At 41.7% G+C, this 16,189-nt stretch overlaps 1 protein-coding gene across 9 annotated transcripts in view; it reads left to right on the top strand.

Annotated features, from left to right (window-relative positions):
- Positions 1-16,189, top strand: part of CYRIB (CYFIP related Rac1 interactor B) — a 143,605-nt gene that overhangs the window by 92,779 nt on the left and 34,637 nt on the right. Inside the window, exons 1-3 of one of the 9 annotated variants that reach the window (XM_027596270.2) lie at positions 1,153-1,328; positions 13,720-13,831; positions 15,281-15,415. The exons of 6 other annotated variants lie outside the window; for them this stretch is intronic. The gene's annotated coding sequence lies outside the window, so the exon portion shown is untranslated. Of the gene's footprint in view, positions 1-1,152; positions 1,329-13,719; positions 13,832-14,398; positions 15,416-16,189 lie in introns of those variants that run through there. 2 more of the 9 variants (XM_027596250.2, XM_027596233.2) reach the window with 2 other exon arrangements.

Genomic DNA, 16,189 nt, shown 5'->3' with positions numbered 1-16,189 from the left:
GACTGTTCAGTTCTCAGAGGCCAGCGAGAACTGAGACCAGTGAGGAGAAATTAACAAATGGGCAAATAATCAGCTTAGTATAAGTTTTGTGTGATTCTTTGTAGGATTCATGTTGGATTAGTTGTGCATCATTTAATCATCAGCTGAAGTTCCTAAAAAAGTTTCTAAAAATTGAAGTCTAAAATTTTTTTATAAAGATTTTATTTATTTATTGGAGAGGGAGCACAAGCAAGGGGGTGGGGGCAGAGGGAGAAGGAGAGGCAAACTCCCCAGTGATCAGGGAGCCCGACTCCGGGCTTGATCCCAGGACCCCGAGATCATGACCCGAGCCAAGGGCAGACACTCGAACCGAGTGAGCCACCCAGGCGCCCCTGAAGTCTAAAATTTAAGTCATTTGAGAATAGAATGAGTCACTCCTGGGCATAGTCATGCAGAATGAAATATTTAAGCAGGGGCTAGTTGGCTGCTTCGCATGGATGTTGTAGAAGAGATACATTCAAAGGCTAGATGGTCAAGTTTGACTTCCATGTTAGCACATGTTGTATTTAGTCTGGGCTGCTATAAGAAAATATAGTAAACTAGGTGGCTTTTAAATAGCAGAAATTTATTTCTCACAGTTCTGGAGGCTGGAAGTCCCAAGATCAACATGCCAGCATAGATGGGTTCTGGTGAGGCCCATTTCCCGGTTCAAAGCACAGCTGTCTTCTTGCTGTGTCCTCACCTGGTAGAAAGAGCAACTGAGCTTTTGGGGTCTCTTCTATAAAGGCATTAATTCCATTCATGAGTGCTCCACACTGATGACCTGATCACCTCTCAAAGGCTTTAATCCCATTGGGTTTTAGGATTTCACATGTGAATTTTGAGGGGACACAGACGTTCATGTTCTATCTTTTATACTTTGATGTAGACAAGAAAGAGCTGATATATAAAGTTGGCATGGTAGCAAAACCAGACAAGAATAGAGAAAAAAATGATACGTCAGTCTTACTTATGAAATAATCTAAAGTGAAATATTAGACCAAAACATATTTTTAAATGACTATATAGAGTTGATACCAGAAATGCAAGAATGGTTTAACAGTAGAAAATGTAGTCATGTAATCTTACTCTTATAATCTCATATTTATAGATTAAATGAAAGAATGGTTGATATTATAAAGATGGGAGTTCTGCCTCAGAATGGTATGTGTATTTGCGTGTGTGTGTGTATTTAATGCAAAATCGAGTCAAAGTCCCATTAAGATTTTTGCAGAACTTGACAGTTACATGGGTGAACAAAGGACCAAGAATAGCCAACGCACTTTTGCAGATGAATCATTACTTAAACGGTAAGCATAGACCACAAAGAAAAGTGGATTACATGTGACAGATGGTACCATAGACGAAGTTAAGACTAGGATACTGCAGTATTACAGATTAGGAGAAAATATTTGCCATGTGTATAAGCATCAAAAGATTGGTACCCAGAAGTCCTACCTAGAATTCCTAAAGCCCAACTGTGGGGGATAGCAGAGTGATATATCAGCTGGATTTGAATTAGGAAAACATACCACCCTGGGTATTTCAAACAGGGAATTTAATATAGAGGATTGGTTATGAAGGTATTGGACTAGAAGAGCAAAGAGGAAGAAGAGACATAGAGTGGCAAAAAAAAAAAAAAAAAAAGTGGGATGATGGCTCTGCTACCAGAGATAAGCTGCTCCCTCCACTAGACTGCAGCCCACGGCTGCACTTGCTTCTGCCTCTGACTGGAGCAGTGCATACTGGCCTCACCTCATCTGACTGCTGTTAGAGCAGCTACTGGTCTGTCCTGGCCAGAGACGGAAAGCTTCTCTCTCTCTCCCCTGCCTGCTCACCTTCCAGTGCCTCTTACTGACATAACCTAACTAGCTGGCAAGGATGTCATTTACCGATTCTGGGCCCCTGCAGTACGGAGTACAGTGTATAGAAAGGGAGGTGTGGGAAAGATGGTAGAAAAATAAATGGCACAAGTTACAGAGGATATGAATATACGTTTTACAGGTGGCCGGGAGGCACATTTTTACTGATTGATAATCAAGAAAATGTAAATTAAAGCATCAGTGAGATATTTCACAATCTAAACATTTGAAGCTTGAGGTTTTGGAGGATGGGAGAGAGGAGAGCTTTTACTAGTGGAATAGTGAATTGATAGAAGTACTGTGGAGAGTAGTTTGGCACAATGTAGTAGAGTTACAGTTGCCCTTTAATTTCTAGATTGCCATCCAGTGGAAACTCTTCTGCGGGGGCACAAGTGTATGTAGTGTGTGAAAGGATATGTGTAAAGCATACTTTGTGGTTTTTTTTTTTAAGATTTTATTTATTTGAGGGAGAGAGAGCACAAGCCAAGGGGAGAGGCAGAGGGAGAAGCAGACTCCCCGCCAAGCAGGGAGGCCAATGCGGGGCTTGATCCCAGGACGCTGGGATCATGACCTGAGCCGAAGGCAGACACTGAACCGACTGAGCCACCCAGGCGTCCAGCATACTTTGTTAATAGAGAAAAATTGAAAAGGCATTGCCCCTCAATAGGTGAATAAGTAAATAAACTGCTTTCTTTGAACCATGAAATACTGTACTGAGTGAACATGGATAATTCTCAAAACACCAGTGAGTGAGAAAAGTGAGTTCTAAAGGAATATGGACAATAAATCATGCAAATTGAAAAGCACAACAGTGCTGTGTTGTTTATGAATACAGACCTTCACAGTAAAAATTCTAAAATATGTTTGGAAAGGAAGCATACTTTAAAGATTACCTTAGGACATGGAGGAGAGGAAAGTTGGTTGGGAAACGTTGGGAGGTTAACTGCACAAAAACATAGGGAGGCCTCTGAAGCAACATACGGCAAAATGTCATTGCTTTGATCTGGTGGTAGAGTATATGAATATTTTTTTTTTATGTTTAAATTATTTTCTAATTTAAAGAAATAGACAGCAAGAAGTACTTAAGAATCAGCCCCTCTGGGAATCCTTTGGTTAGGTGTTCCTTTTTCTGTATGTTCATTGTGTTGTTTGTATGCTTCTGTATGAAGCATGCCACACCATCTTGTCTCTTCCACTCGTCTGTGAACTCTTCAGTGCCAAATATTCAGTGTCTGTCACAGTAATCGGCAGACAGGAGCTAAGGAAAGGTGGTTTGATTTTGAACAGCAGCAACTATCACCAGGCACTGTAAACACCAGCTAGCTGTGGAAATACTCAAGGTTTTACATGTGTGAGGGTTTTTATTTAGTGGCTTATCCATGCATTGTTGCATGTGTATTGCAAAGCGTTCAGACACCTGAATTCCAATCCAGTCATTTTTGTTGGGCATCTTTGAGTCATATGTGTTCTTTGAATATCAGTGACTTTACATTTGAATTTTGTTTTTAAGGGGCACCTGGGTGGCTCCGATGGTTAAGCATCTGCCTTCGGCTCAGGTCATGATCCCAGGGTCCTGGGATCGAGTCCCGCATTGGGCTCCCTGCTCCTTGGGAGCCTGCTTCTCCCTCTGCTTCTCTCTCTCTCCCTCTCTCTCTGTCCCTCTGTCTCTCATGAATAAATAAATAAAATCTTTAAAAATAAATAAATTTTGTTTTTAAGATTGAAAGAGTGGGGGACAGGACAGAGGGAGAGGGTAAGATAATCTCAAGCGGATCCCCTGCTGAGCGCAGTCAGACGCGGGGCCCCGTCTTCTGGGGCGCCGTCTCAAGGGCCCTGAGATCGTGGCCGGAGCCGAAATCAAGAGTCAGACGCTTAACGGACTGAGCCACCCAGGCGCCCCTCTACATTTAATTTTTTTTTTAATTATTGGTACATAAAAAAAGAATACCTTTATTTGTAAACGTGAAAGCCTAAAATCCCTGAATCCACCAGTAACTGAGGAACTGGAATGTTACCCACACCTTTGAAGTTGCCTGGTCCTAGGGCCCTGTCTCTCTCCAGAGATAACCAGTATCTTAAACTTTGTGTTTATCATTCACTTGCATATTTATATATTTTACCATACATGTGTAGGTATAATTTTTTATGAATTGCAAAATAGTGGTACTTTTTTTGTAAGATTTTATTTATTTGAGAGAAAGAGAGTACGAGCGGGGGGGGAGGGGCACTGGGAGAGAGAGACGCAGACTCTCCTCTGAGCAGGGAGCCTGATGCGGGGCCCGATCCCAGGACCCCAGGATCATGACCCGAGCTGAAGGCAGCCACCTAACTGACTGAGCCACCCACGTGCCCCTAAAATAGTGGTACGTTTTAAGAAAGTGAATTCACAGTACTATTTCTTGTTTAAAGATCATATTTTTTCAAGAAAAACCTTCTTAATCCTTGTAAAATAGGTAATTTGGGGGCTCAGTGTTTTTTTTTTTTTTTTCAGATTCCCATCACCTTTCTGTACATTCTTAAACTACTTGCCTTGGAACTTTATATTAGCCCTTCTAATAACTTATGTCTTTACCTGATGTAAGGCATTATAGCAGGAAGCATGTCTTTGCTTTCTTGTTTTAAATTTGCAGCTCAGGCAGTAATTTGCATTGGTGGTTTAATTTTTTAATAGCTGGAGGCATGGAAGAGTACTATTACTAGTAATCTCTGAATCAAATTCAAAGATGCCATGACAATCTGATGTGATACTAATTTATGATGGTTCACTTCCATTTAAGAGATAGTATTTGTCTCCTAATTTATTGTATTTATTGTACATGGGCAGGCATCCTAGTGAGTCTTTTATTTAAAATAGTGTAAATAAGGTTTTTCATTTTAACATACTAGATCTAAGTGTATCCACTAGATGTCAGCATTAGGAGAGATGCAGTGTAACATATGTAGAGTCATGGCCGAAGCAATGTGAGAGATTCAGTCTAACAAGTACTGACTTGGGTAAAGTCACATATTTTGTGAGAGAATCAAGACTAGAAATCAAGTCTCCCAATTTCCATTCTATTGTTTGTTTGTGTCACATTTCTTTAAGACCAGTAACTGATCTCCATGTGATCACTAGGCTAATATATTGCTCTTAACATCTGCTAGGGATTTATGGTGAGATTTTAATACTTCTGTTGTGGTGGTATGGCTGGGCACCCAGTAGTACCTGAATCCTGCTTCTTCTCCTCTACATTTTGCAAAGGAAGGAAAATCAAAGGATTACTTTATTAATAGCTACACTAGTATCTGATGATGATAGATCAGATATTGTGGGTAAGGTTAAGGATTAAGCTACTGTCTGAAACTTCTGTATCAGATTTCAACCAAGATAGCAGAAACCTTGCTAGGTATTTTTAAGAAGGGATTTAACATGTGGATTTATTTACACAAATGTTGGAAGCCTGAGCAAAAAAAGGATGCTGAGATGTGCATGTTTTTACTCACAACACTGCTGACATTAATTCTGAACTGTTTTCTAACACCTGTACCAAATGTGTGGGGCTTTTTTTCCCATACCAGTCAATTCTCCAACTCTCCAGATACCAACTGGGTATCCTACAATTCATTCTGATGCTGACTCTAACTATGTAGAGTTGGTGCACAGACCTCACAGGTTAAGGGCTTAGTCCCACAAGACTCCCCTCCACTCCAGATGCCATTCACAGGTCCCAGGCCTCCTGTACTCCTGACCATCCAGCTGTGAAGGGGCGGGGCTTGTTCCCATGACTCCTTCCTCAAGTTTGATAATCTGCTGTAATGGCTCATAGAACTCAGAGAAGCACTGTACTTACACTAGTACCAGTTTATTATAAAGGATTTTATAAAGGGTACAAATGAACAGCCAGATGAAGAGGTACATAGAGTGAGGTCCGAAAATGTCCTGATCATAGGGGCTTCTGTCCCCATGGAGTTGGGGTGTGTTTCCTTCCCAGCATGTGGATGCATTTACCAATCTGGAATTTCCTCAGACTCCATCATTTAGGGGTTTTTATGGAGGTCCCATTATATAGGCATGACCGATTATAAATCATTGGCCATTGGTGATCAATCTCCAGTCCCTCTACCCTCGCCAGAGGTCAGGAGGTAGGGCTGAAATCTAAGTGTGCCTTGGTCTTTCTGGCAACCAGCCCTCATCTTGAAGCCATCTAGGGGACTCATTAAGAGATGCTCCTGTCACCCAGCAAATTCCAAGGGATTTAGGAGCTCTGGGTTAGGCATGGGGGTGGGGTGGGATAAAGACCAAATACATACGCTGTTCTATCACATGAGGTAACTAAGATATTAATGGTAACCACAGGAAGCAACTTTCACTTCTAGAGCTGGGGGGAAAGAAGGGAAAAGGCAGGGTAGGCAGAATTTAGGACCTCAAAGGAAGAACTCTAGAAGACTGGAAGCTCAGACCTCTGGAGGGGCCAGGCACTGCAGTGCTGCTTGGCATTCCCCAGGAGCTGGAGCCTAGAGCCATAGCAAACTTTTGTTTGTTTTTTTAAGATTTTAGGGGCACGTGGGTGGCTCAGTTGCTTAAGTGACTGCCTTCAGCTCAGGTCATGATCCCAGGATCCTGGGATCAAGCCCCACATCGGGCTCCCTGCTCAGTGGGGAGCCTGCTTCTTTCTCTCCCTCTGCCCCTCCCCCTGCTTGTGCTCTTTCTCTCACTCTCTCTGTAAAATAAATAAAATCTTTTTTTTCCCTAGAGGTAGAGCATGTGTGAATGGCAGGGAGGAGCAGAGGGAGAGAGACAAGCAAACTTTTGTGCTGAATGCAGAGCCCAATGCAGGGCCCAATCCCACAACCCCGAGATCATGACCTGAGCCGAAATTAAGAGTCTGATGCCCAATCGACTGAGCAACCCCAGGTGCCCCCAGATAGCTAGCTTTTGATGACAGGAAACGCTGACAGGACTTGAAAAACAGAGACCTTTTTTTCCCCTAAGTTTTATTTATTTAAGTAATCTCTACATTCACTGTGAGGCTTGAACTTAGAACCCTGAGATCAAGAGTCACATGCTCTTCCAACTGAGTCAGCCAGAAGCCCCCAAAGAGGGACCTTCTTTCTTCCCACCTTCCAATTTCCTTGTAGTTGGTGGGGCCCAGTGAGAAGCCAGCTGACAAAGTAGTCTAGGAGATAGACTCTTCAGCGTCTTAGTCCTAGCATTAAAAGATTACAGAAGGATGGGCTTAGTGGTGGGCATTAGTAGGTAAATAACTGTCACAGTCTGCCTTTTTGCCCACACAGTATTCATTTATCTTTTTTAAGTACAGTGCCACCATTTTCATGCTTCCTTTTAGAATTCTAGTACTTGGATAGTGCATGCTCAGATGGTCTTAGAATCTTAGAGGGGATGCTCAGTCTACTTATTTTACCAAATGCTGTGGAACCAGGAATGGGGAGAGAGTTGAAGTCTTGGGAGCTTAGATTCTGCTTAAACATATTTACCACATAAAGATCAGAAAACAAGGAGGGGCAAGAGGAAAAGGGAAATCTTGGTTATGCCATTTACCTGTTGCCCAGTCATTGTCATTGTGCTAGAACAAAGATTCTGTTTAGCAGCTTCTCTTGTTGGGAAGAAAGAATTAAAGACGAAGGTAACAAGAAGGTTAGGGTGTGATGTGCATTTGTACGGCAATCAGTGGAGCAGATAGTGCAATGTCAGGATAATTATTATAGATGCTTTATTGGTAGGCTAGCTTGAGTTGGTTATTTCTCTCCATTATAAATGGCACTCAGCTAACTATTGGAGGTTTCCCACTTCGTGCCCAAAGTTGGTATGTTCAGTACAATCAACTGTTGTGTTTCTAAAGTAAGTTGTAACCATGTTAGAAGCTAAGAAGGAATTGTGATTATACCTTTCCTTTAAATTATTGTGTACCTGATTCTTCAAATAGAAGAAATGCCACTGGATTTCACCTATTTACAGTTCTTAACTGAATTCAGTAGGTATTTATTGGATATTTACTCTGTACCACTTTGAAGATTTACTTTGTGTGCTTGTATCGGAGGTGCATCAAATACATATTTGGCCAATTAAGTCAATATTCAGCTAAAGCCAGAGCCAAAAATCATCATAGAATACACTTCTGGGATATATTAATCAGAAACTTTATTGCAGTGTAATTATTACAATGTTATTAATTTGAACAGTCAGATTTTAAAAGTTTGACCTACTGAAAATAGTTTGTTCTTGTACTATTGTCAGCTGCTCAGTGACTCCTGGAGTCACTCTGCTGTTCATTTGCAATCTTAAATCAGCATTTGCTTTCAAATGGTGATGATGTAGTTTCATAGAAGTAGTTCTATAAACAAGACTTTGTGCAGTGTTTGAAGGGGATGGTGCCTGAATATTTTTAGAAGCAGATGTGCTAAGTGAGATTGTTGATACCATTTGAATTTTTTTTGAAGTTTCTTCTATTTTAGCTTGTACTTGCTGCTTTATGGAATCACTTGAGAAATGTTTATCCTTAATAAACCTTAGATCTAGAAATATGGCATTAGAGTTTTGTAACTAGCTTGCAGGATAGCAAAACTGAATTTCTCCCTGCCTTTCAACTTTGCATTCACCTAATTGCAACATTTGCTATATAGTGGATTGATTAGAAGGATCATTCTAGCATATGTCCTATAGTATTTTTGTAATTACTAAGAGTCTGCTAACTTATTTTTTCAACAGGTTCTGGTAGGTGAAGTACTTTGTTTGAAAGAACCATTGCTTATTAGTAATTTTGTTTCTGTTGGCATTGTTATTCAGAGTGTAATATTAATTTTTTAAAGATTTTATTTATTTATTAGAGAGAGAGAGACAGAGGCAGGCAGAGGGAGAAGCAGGCCCCCCACTCAGCAAGGAGCCTGATGCGGGACTTGATCCAAGGACCCCGGGATCACGACCTGAGCCGAAGGCAGACGCTCAACCGACTGAATATTAATTTTTTTTAATATTAAAGTAGATTTTTTAACATGTATTTAGCTGCTTGATTGAATATATGACAAAGCAATTCCAGAATCTCTGGTATATCCGGTGGTTTGTTTTTGGAGAGTTATGAAAGTGATTCACTATATCTTTGCTTATGCAAAATATATTTTGCTATATTACATTGTGTCATAATTAGTTTCTGAACACACAGCTGAAGAGTGTGAATGAATAAAGCTTAAGCTTGTGATTCCTCAGCTGCTCTTGGCCTTCATCATGTGTGTTCTGTTGTCATTGTAAATTGAATCATATTTTTCATTACTAATTTTCCATTCTGTTAATATTTCTTCAGATTCATGATTCATGTTGTATGAGAACCAGAAATTTCTTGGCAGACAAGTAAAGCAGAAGTGTGGTTGAATTCTCCATTAACCCACCATCTTGTCCATTTTAAAGGCTTCCCGTTGCTTCTGCAGGTCTAAATGTCTGATAATACAGAGAAATATCATATTTAATATTAAGTAATGTTTTTATGCACAACAGAATATAATTCAGCAACATTATGTGGTAATATGTTTTCCAGAAGACTTTTTGCCTAGAATTTAGAGCTTGGATAAAGTCAAGAAGTTCTTTGTCTTCAACATTAAAAATGGTTGGGAGGGGCGCCTGGGTGGCTCAGTTGGTTGAGCGTCTGCCTTCGGCTCAGGTCATGGTCCTGGGATTCTGGGATCAAGTCCCACGTCGGGGTCCTTGTTCAGCGGGGAGCCTGCTTCTCCCTCTGTTGCTCCCCCCTGCTTGTGTCTCTCTCTGTCTGTCAAATAAATAAATGGAATCTTTAAAAAAAAAGAGCATGGCTCATACATTCCAACTTCAAAAAAATATAAAAATAAAAATGGTTGGCAGTTTTTAGTCACCGTTTCGATAAGTTTTTTCACACACACATTTTTAGTCACTGTAAATTGGAAGGTATGGCTTTGTAAAGCATTCTTCTAAAATCGGTTGTGAAGTTTTTTTAAAAAGAAAAAGTATGTTTTTCAGAATCTCCTTTTCTCTAACGCTTCATCATATTTCTTTGAGTTCTTTATTCAGTTATCCGGGTTGAAGATGATATGGATGTTGGCTTTTCGGAGTTCTTATAAAATTTTGATAGCACAGGATCAACACTCTGTTTTTAATTCTTCTTTCTCAGATTTGAAGAATTCCCAAATAGGGCTTTTGGGGGAAGACTTATGGTCTAAAGGAAACTAAATAAAACTTAAACCCACATTTCCAAGCTTTTTTTAAAAAAAATGTTACGAATGCTGTTCAGTTTTACAAAGATTAGAATTATGATGTAGGCTAGTCTCCATTCTTACTTTGGAGCCATATTTATGGCTGTAGAAGGATATTATATTCTTGCTTAGTTAGGTGGGCATACTGTATAGACTTTTCGTGATATTCATATTTTCTGTCACTTTATTTCTCTAATTATTTAATATTTCAGAAATTCTTACTAGTTGCTCATAAGACTACTGGCTTTTACTGAGAGAGTGAGAGAGACAGTTTCTTCATTGATCTGACTGGGAAAACATGCATGCTTTCTAAAATCTCAGGCCTTTTTTTTTTTAAATTCAATTTTCAATTGTCAATATTTGTTTTCATTTTCCCTCCCCCTCCTTCTTGGAACACTTCTATAAAACTTTACAAATTTTTGTTTTCTGTATTTTCAATCATTTGTTTATTGAGTCAATATTTATGACTACCTAGTACATCCCCAAGCATTGTTTCAGGTGCTAGAGATAGAGTGCTGTCCAAAATAGAGCCCCTGCCATCTTAAAAGTTTACCTTGCAGTGGCAGACACAAATAGATAAAGGTACAGGTATGTTTAAGATGGTGATAACCATCAGTTTGAGAAGAGGAAAGAGGAAGAGATTTTACAGGCGTATTAGTCAAGGAAGCCCTCTCTGAGGTGGTGTGATTGAAGCTGTGACCTCAGTGAAGTACAGTAGCTTGCCATTTGAAGGTCTGTGACACAGCATTCCAGGCTAGGAAAAAAGCAGGTACAGAGGCTCCAAGGAGAAAGAAACCTTGCTTTGTTAGAGAAACTGCAACAGACTGTTGTGTAGAGTGGTGGGAGATTGAGACCAAAGGGAGTCAGGGACAGATCGTGTAGGGTTTTGTAGGTAGGACCTGGTAGGAAGTTTGGATTTTATTTGATTGCATCTGTAAGCCATTGCATGTTTTTGAGCAGAAAAGGGATGTGGTTGATTTATATTTTTAAGAGATTGCTTTGCTTCTTGTAATAAAAAGACATTATAATAATAGGAAGCAAAAGTAGAAACAGGAGGCTTTCGAAGTAATCCCGGAAAGAAATGATGGTGGCAAGAACAAGACCGGTGTAGCAGTGAAGGACGTGAGATATGGGGTGTCTTTTAAGCTAATGAGAAAAGTGTATTGAGGAGGAGGAGAAAATGTCAGTTATGTCAGATGCTCCTGAAAGGGTAAGTGAGGTGAGGACTTGAGAATTGACCATTGGAGTTAGCATCATGGAGGTTATTTGATGACCTTGCCAGAACAATTTTGGTGGTGTAGGGTTGGCCAAAAGCCTGGTTGGAGAGGAATAAAAGACAATGACTGTAAGCAACTCTTCGTAAGGAATTTTGCTGCAAAGAGAAGCAGGCAATAGGGTGGGAACTGGTGAGGGAAATACAGTCAGGGAAAGTTTTTGTTTTAAGATGAAAGAAGGAACTATGGATGCCAAAGGGAAAGATATGGAAAAAGAAGAGCCATAAAGTAGAAAAGAAACTCCGGAGAATGGATTGTTCTAAATGTCAGATGAAGACAGGCACCTGGGTGGCTCAGTCGTTGGGCGTCTTGGGTCATGATCCCAGGGTCCTGGGATCGAGCCTCGCATTGGGCTCCTTGCTCAGCGGGAGGCCTGCTTCTCCCTCTCCCACTCCCCCCCCCCCCCGCTTGTGTTCCTTCTCTCGCTGTCTCTCTCTCTGTCAAATAAATGAATAAAATCTTTAAAAAAAAAAAAAAAAGGTGAAGAAAGTATTTCAGGAAGGAGTGAGTGATAAACTGGGTCAAAGGCTATTAAGAGATCCAGTAAGTTGAAGTGTGAAAATTGCCCTTTGGAGTTAGCCAGATGCAGGTTTTGGTGATCTTGACAAGGACCAGCTTCATCGTATTGGTGGGAATAAAAGCCAGATTGGAACAAATTGAAAGAATGGGAGGTAAAAAGTAGAAATAGGGGCACCTGGGTGGCTCAGTTGTTAAGTGTCTGCCTTCGGCTCAGGTCATGATCCCAGGGTCCTGGGATCGAGCCCTGCATCGGGCTCCCTGCTCCGCGGGAAGCCTGCATCGGGCTCCCTGCTCCGCGGGAAGCCTGCATCGGGCTCCCTGCTCCGCGGGAAGCCTGCATCGGGCTCCCTGCTCCGCGGGAAGCCTGCATCGGGCTCCCTGCTCCGCGGGAAGCCTGCATCGGGCTCCCTGCTCCGCGGGAAGCCTGCATCGGGCTCCCTGCTCCGCGGGAAGCCTGCATCGGGCTCCCTGCTCCGCGGGAAGCCTGCATCGGGCTCCCTGCTCCGCGGGAAGCCTGCATCGGGCTCCCTGCTCCGCGGGAAGCCTGCATCGGGCTCCCTGCTCCGCGGGAAGCCTGCATCGGGCTCCCTGCTCCGCGGGAAGCCTGCATCGGGCTCCCTGCTCCGCGGGAAGCCTGCATCGGGCTCCCTGCTCCGCGGGAAGCCTGCATCGGGCTCCCTGCTCCGCGGGAAGCCTGCATCGGGCTCCCTGCTCCGCGGGAAGCCTGCATCGGGCTCCCTGCTCCGCGGGAAGCCTGCATCGGGCTCCCTGCTCCGCGGGAAGCCTGCATCGGGCTCCCTGCTCCGCGGGAAGCCTGCATCGGGCTCCCTGCTCCGCGGGAAGCCTGCATCGGGCTCCCTGCTCCGCGGGAAGCCTGCATCGGGCTCCCTGCTCCGCGGGAAGCCTGCATCGGGCTCCCTGCTCCGCGGGAAGCCTGCATCGGGCTCCCTGCTCCGCGGGAAGCCTGCATCGGGCTCCCTGCTCCGCGGGAAGCCTGCATCGGGCTCCCTGCTCCGCGGGAAGCCTGCATCGGGCTCCCTGCTCCGCGGGAAGCCTGCATCTCCCTCGCCCACTCCCCCGTTTGTGTTCCCTCTCTCTCTGTCTCTCTCTGTCAAATAAATAAAATCTTAAAAAAAAAAGTAGAAATAAAACAGGCAACTTATATGACGAGTTCTTGCTGTAAAGAGGATAGGCAAGATGGTGTATGGAAGACATGAAGCCTTGAGTAGGAGAACCAGGTTTCTCAGGAACAGGTGCAGAGGGCAGACTAAGTGGTTACGGATGAAGGAAGGGTAGAAAGAACAGTAGATGACTGACTTTCTTTCTTTCTTTCTTTCTTTCTTTCTTTCTTTCTTTCTTTTTGTAAACAATGTAGTGAGGTCATTTCTTGCATGTGAGGATGGAGGATAGATTGTTAGAGGTGTGAGGAGATTAAAAATTAATAAAGCCTTGTGGAATGGTCACCTGGTGAAGTAGGAGAGTAGACTGATTGGAGATGCATAGTAGGATTGTGGGGCAGAACTGAGGATGCACTTCATGTTAGTGGCCATACGTTTAAAGTAGTGGTTCTTAACTGGGGCAATTTTGCTCCCTAGGAGATATTTGACAACATCTGGAGGCATTGTTGGTTGTCACAGCTGGGTGCTGGGGTGATACCAAGTATCTAGTGGATAGAGGCCTGGAATGCTCAACATCCTACAGTGCCCAGGACAGCCCCCACAACAGAGAATTATATGGGTCAAATGTTAGTAATGCCAAGTTTAAGAAACCCTCATTTATAGGGAAGCTAATTGGTCTATTTGAGATTTTCCTTTTTCTCATCCCCCACCCAGAAATACGAAGTTTATAAACTGGATATGAAGCAAACTGACAAACAAATAGTAATTCAGATTATGTTAAGTATGCTGAAGGAGGAAGTTGAATGATGTGATCGAAGACAATGAGGTAGGGACAACTACTATGGATAAGGTTGGCAGACAGAACCTGTCTGAAGAGGGGGCGTTAAGGTGGGTCCTGAAGAATGAAAAAAGGCCAGCCATGGGAAAATCTTGGGGACTAGCATTCTAGGCAGAGCCCAAAAAGGTAAATGAAATCACAGCATCTCTTAGGAATTTTCTAAAAAGGGAGTAAATAGTATATTAACTGTAACGTATAGTTGTGTTTCTCTTGGCTTCTTTTATTCTAATTAAAGAAAGATGCTTTTGGGAAAATGGTCCAATGTATTAAGTGCCTTTTGTGAGCTCAAAAATATATTCCACAGACTCCAGGCCAGGAAGAGCAAGTACCTTTTCAGGTAACTCACCAACTTTGAAACAAACATGTAACATAAGAGCTCACAGTCACAAAATTTTACCATAAATACCGTGAACACTTGAAGTGACCTATATCTGGTTTCTGTGTGTCACATTTCTTCTTAGCTTATTTAGTAAATATTTATAATATTTAGTTTAATCCAGAGGTTACAATAATATAATTTGAAAGAGAATCTTTAGGTTTTTCCTTCTAAATTCAGATTATAAGACAGTTTATTATTCTAAATTATAATATTTATTACTTACTTTGAAATAGTGCCTCTAAAGTATAAAAAGCATCTTGGCCCAAGTTTTATATAATCTGAAAACTCTTTTATATGTCTTAGTGTCTTTTGTATCACATTCATTAATCTGAAACTTAGAAATGTTACTAGTCAGAACTTTTTTAGATGTAAATGACAGAAACCCACCTCAACTAAACAGGTAAAAAGGAAATTGGTTGAAATAAACTAGGCTATCTTACAGCCGGAGAAGAATCTAGCAACTAAACTGAGGGAAATGGCAGCTAGAATTCAGGAACAAATGGAATTAGAAATTCGTGACTTTAGGACACTTTGTGTAAAGCATGCAGGCTTTATCCTTTTGTGACAGGCTGGCTTCCTCTATGGCAGGAAATATGGCTGCCACACACCCTGAAGCCTCATGTTCCTTGGGTTCTGCTACTGGGAACAGATCCTCTAACATAGCCATAGCAATAGCAGCAAATAGAATGCCAAGCATGGTTTCTAAATGTTTTGCTTCTTTTAACCCATTTAATGATTTTATGAACCCTCCGCAGTGGATATTAATGTTATGAACAAATTTACAGATGAGGCATGAGGAAATTAAGAAACCTGACTATAGTTGCAGGGCTTAGTGACAGAGCTGGGGTTTGAACCCCAGGCAGTCTGGTACCTACCAGACCTGACAGCTACCATATATCGTATTCTTTGAAATCAGAGGATGGAGAGGTTCTGTTTGTTGTGATTTTGGCTAAAGAGTTAAACTATGTAAGAGAGGGATATGGTTTTGATTTATTTGTTTACCCTTATTAAAAAGATATGACAACTGATGATATAACAAACTGTTGAACTGTTTTCAGATCTTTGGAAAAATTCCGTGAGTTTTATTTATTTATTTAAGGAATCTGTACACCCAACGTGGGGCTTCAACTCCTAACCCTGAGATCAAGAGTCTAATGCTCCTCCGACTGAGCCACCCTAGCACCCTGAATTCCGTGAGTTTTTGTTCAAAGAGACACGCATAGTGTGGTTTGCCTGTATAGATTTTTCTTGAGTGCTCTATGGTAAAGAAACTTTCTGCATTGGACCCCAGTTGTACTACATTCAGTGTTGTCAACCAGGAATGATTCCCTCTGGGTACATTTGATAATATCTTGAGTCATTTTTGGTTGTCAAAACTCGTGTGTTGGATTACTGGTGGCCTCTAGTACATATTAGGCCCAGGATGTTGCTAAAGGTCCTACCGTGTGAGACAGACCTCTCTCCACGAAAGAATTACCCAGCCCCAGATGTTAATAGTACTGAGGTTGAGAAACCTGTACTAGATAAGCTGAGCCACTTTTGATTTAAGTGTCTGGGTTTGGGATGAAGAGATAAGAAATTCTAATTTTTGAGTACTTGTTGAGGGGATTAAGGTCACATTAGGCTAGGGTACCTTGAAAGAAGGACCAAATAGTGGAAGAAGTTTATGGAGGGGGGTGTAGGAAAATGGAGGAGACAGACTTGGCCAATTTTGAATATTTTCCTTGAGGATCGACTGTATGCTAAGTAAAAAGGTAAGGAAACCTAATCTCCCTTCCTCCTGTACCTGATGATGATATCATAAGACTGATTTTAGGATAGCATTTCAGCAATACTCTTGACAAAAATGGGGAAGCATTGGCTTTGTCATTTACTCTGATTTATGATATTGAAATTCATTAATAAATTGAAGACTGGTTTATATTAAAGAAGTAGAGCTATTACAATTTGTTTAAAAGTGATTTTGT

This window comes from Zalophus californianus, chromosome 4 (genome assembly GCF_009762305.2).
Source record: "Zalophus californianus isolate mZalCal1 chromosome 4, mZalCal1.pri.v2, whole genome shotgun sequence".
Lineage (NCBI taxonomy): Eukaryota > Metazoa > Chordata > Mammalia > Carnivora > Otariidae > Zalophus > Zalophus californianus.
This window is presented reverse-complemented; position numbering and strand designations above follow the sequence as displayed.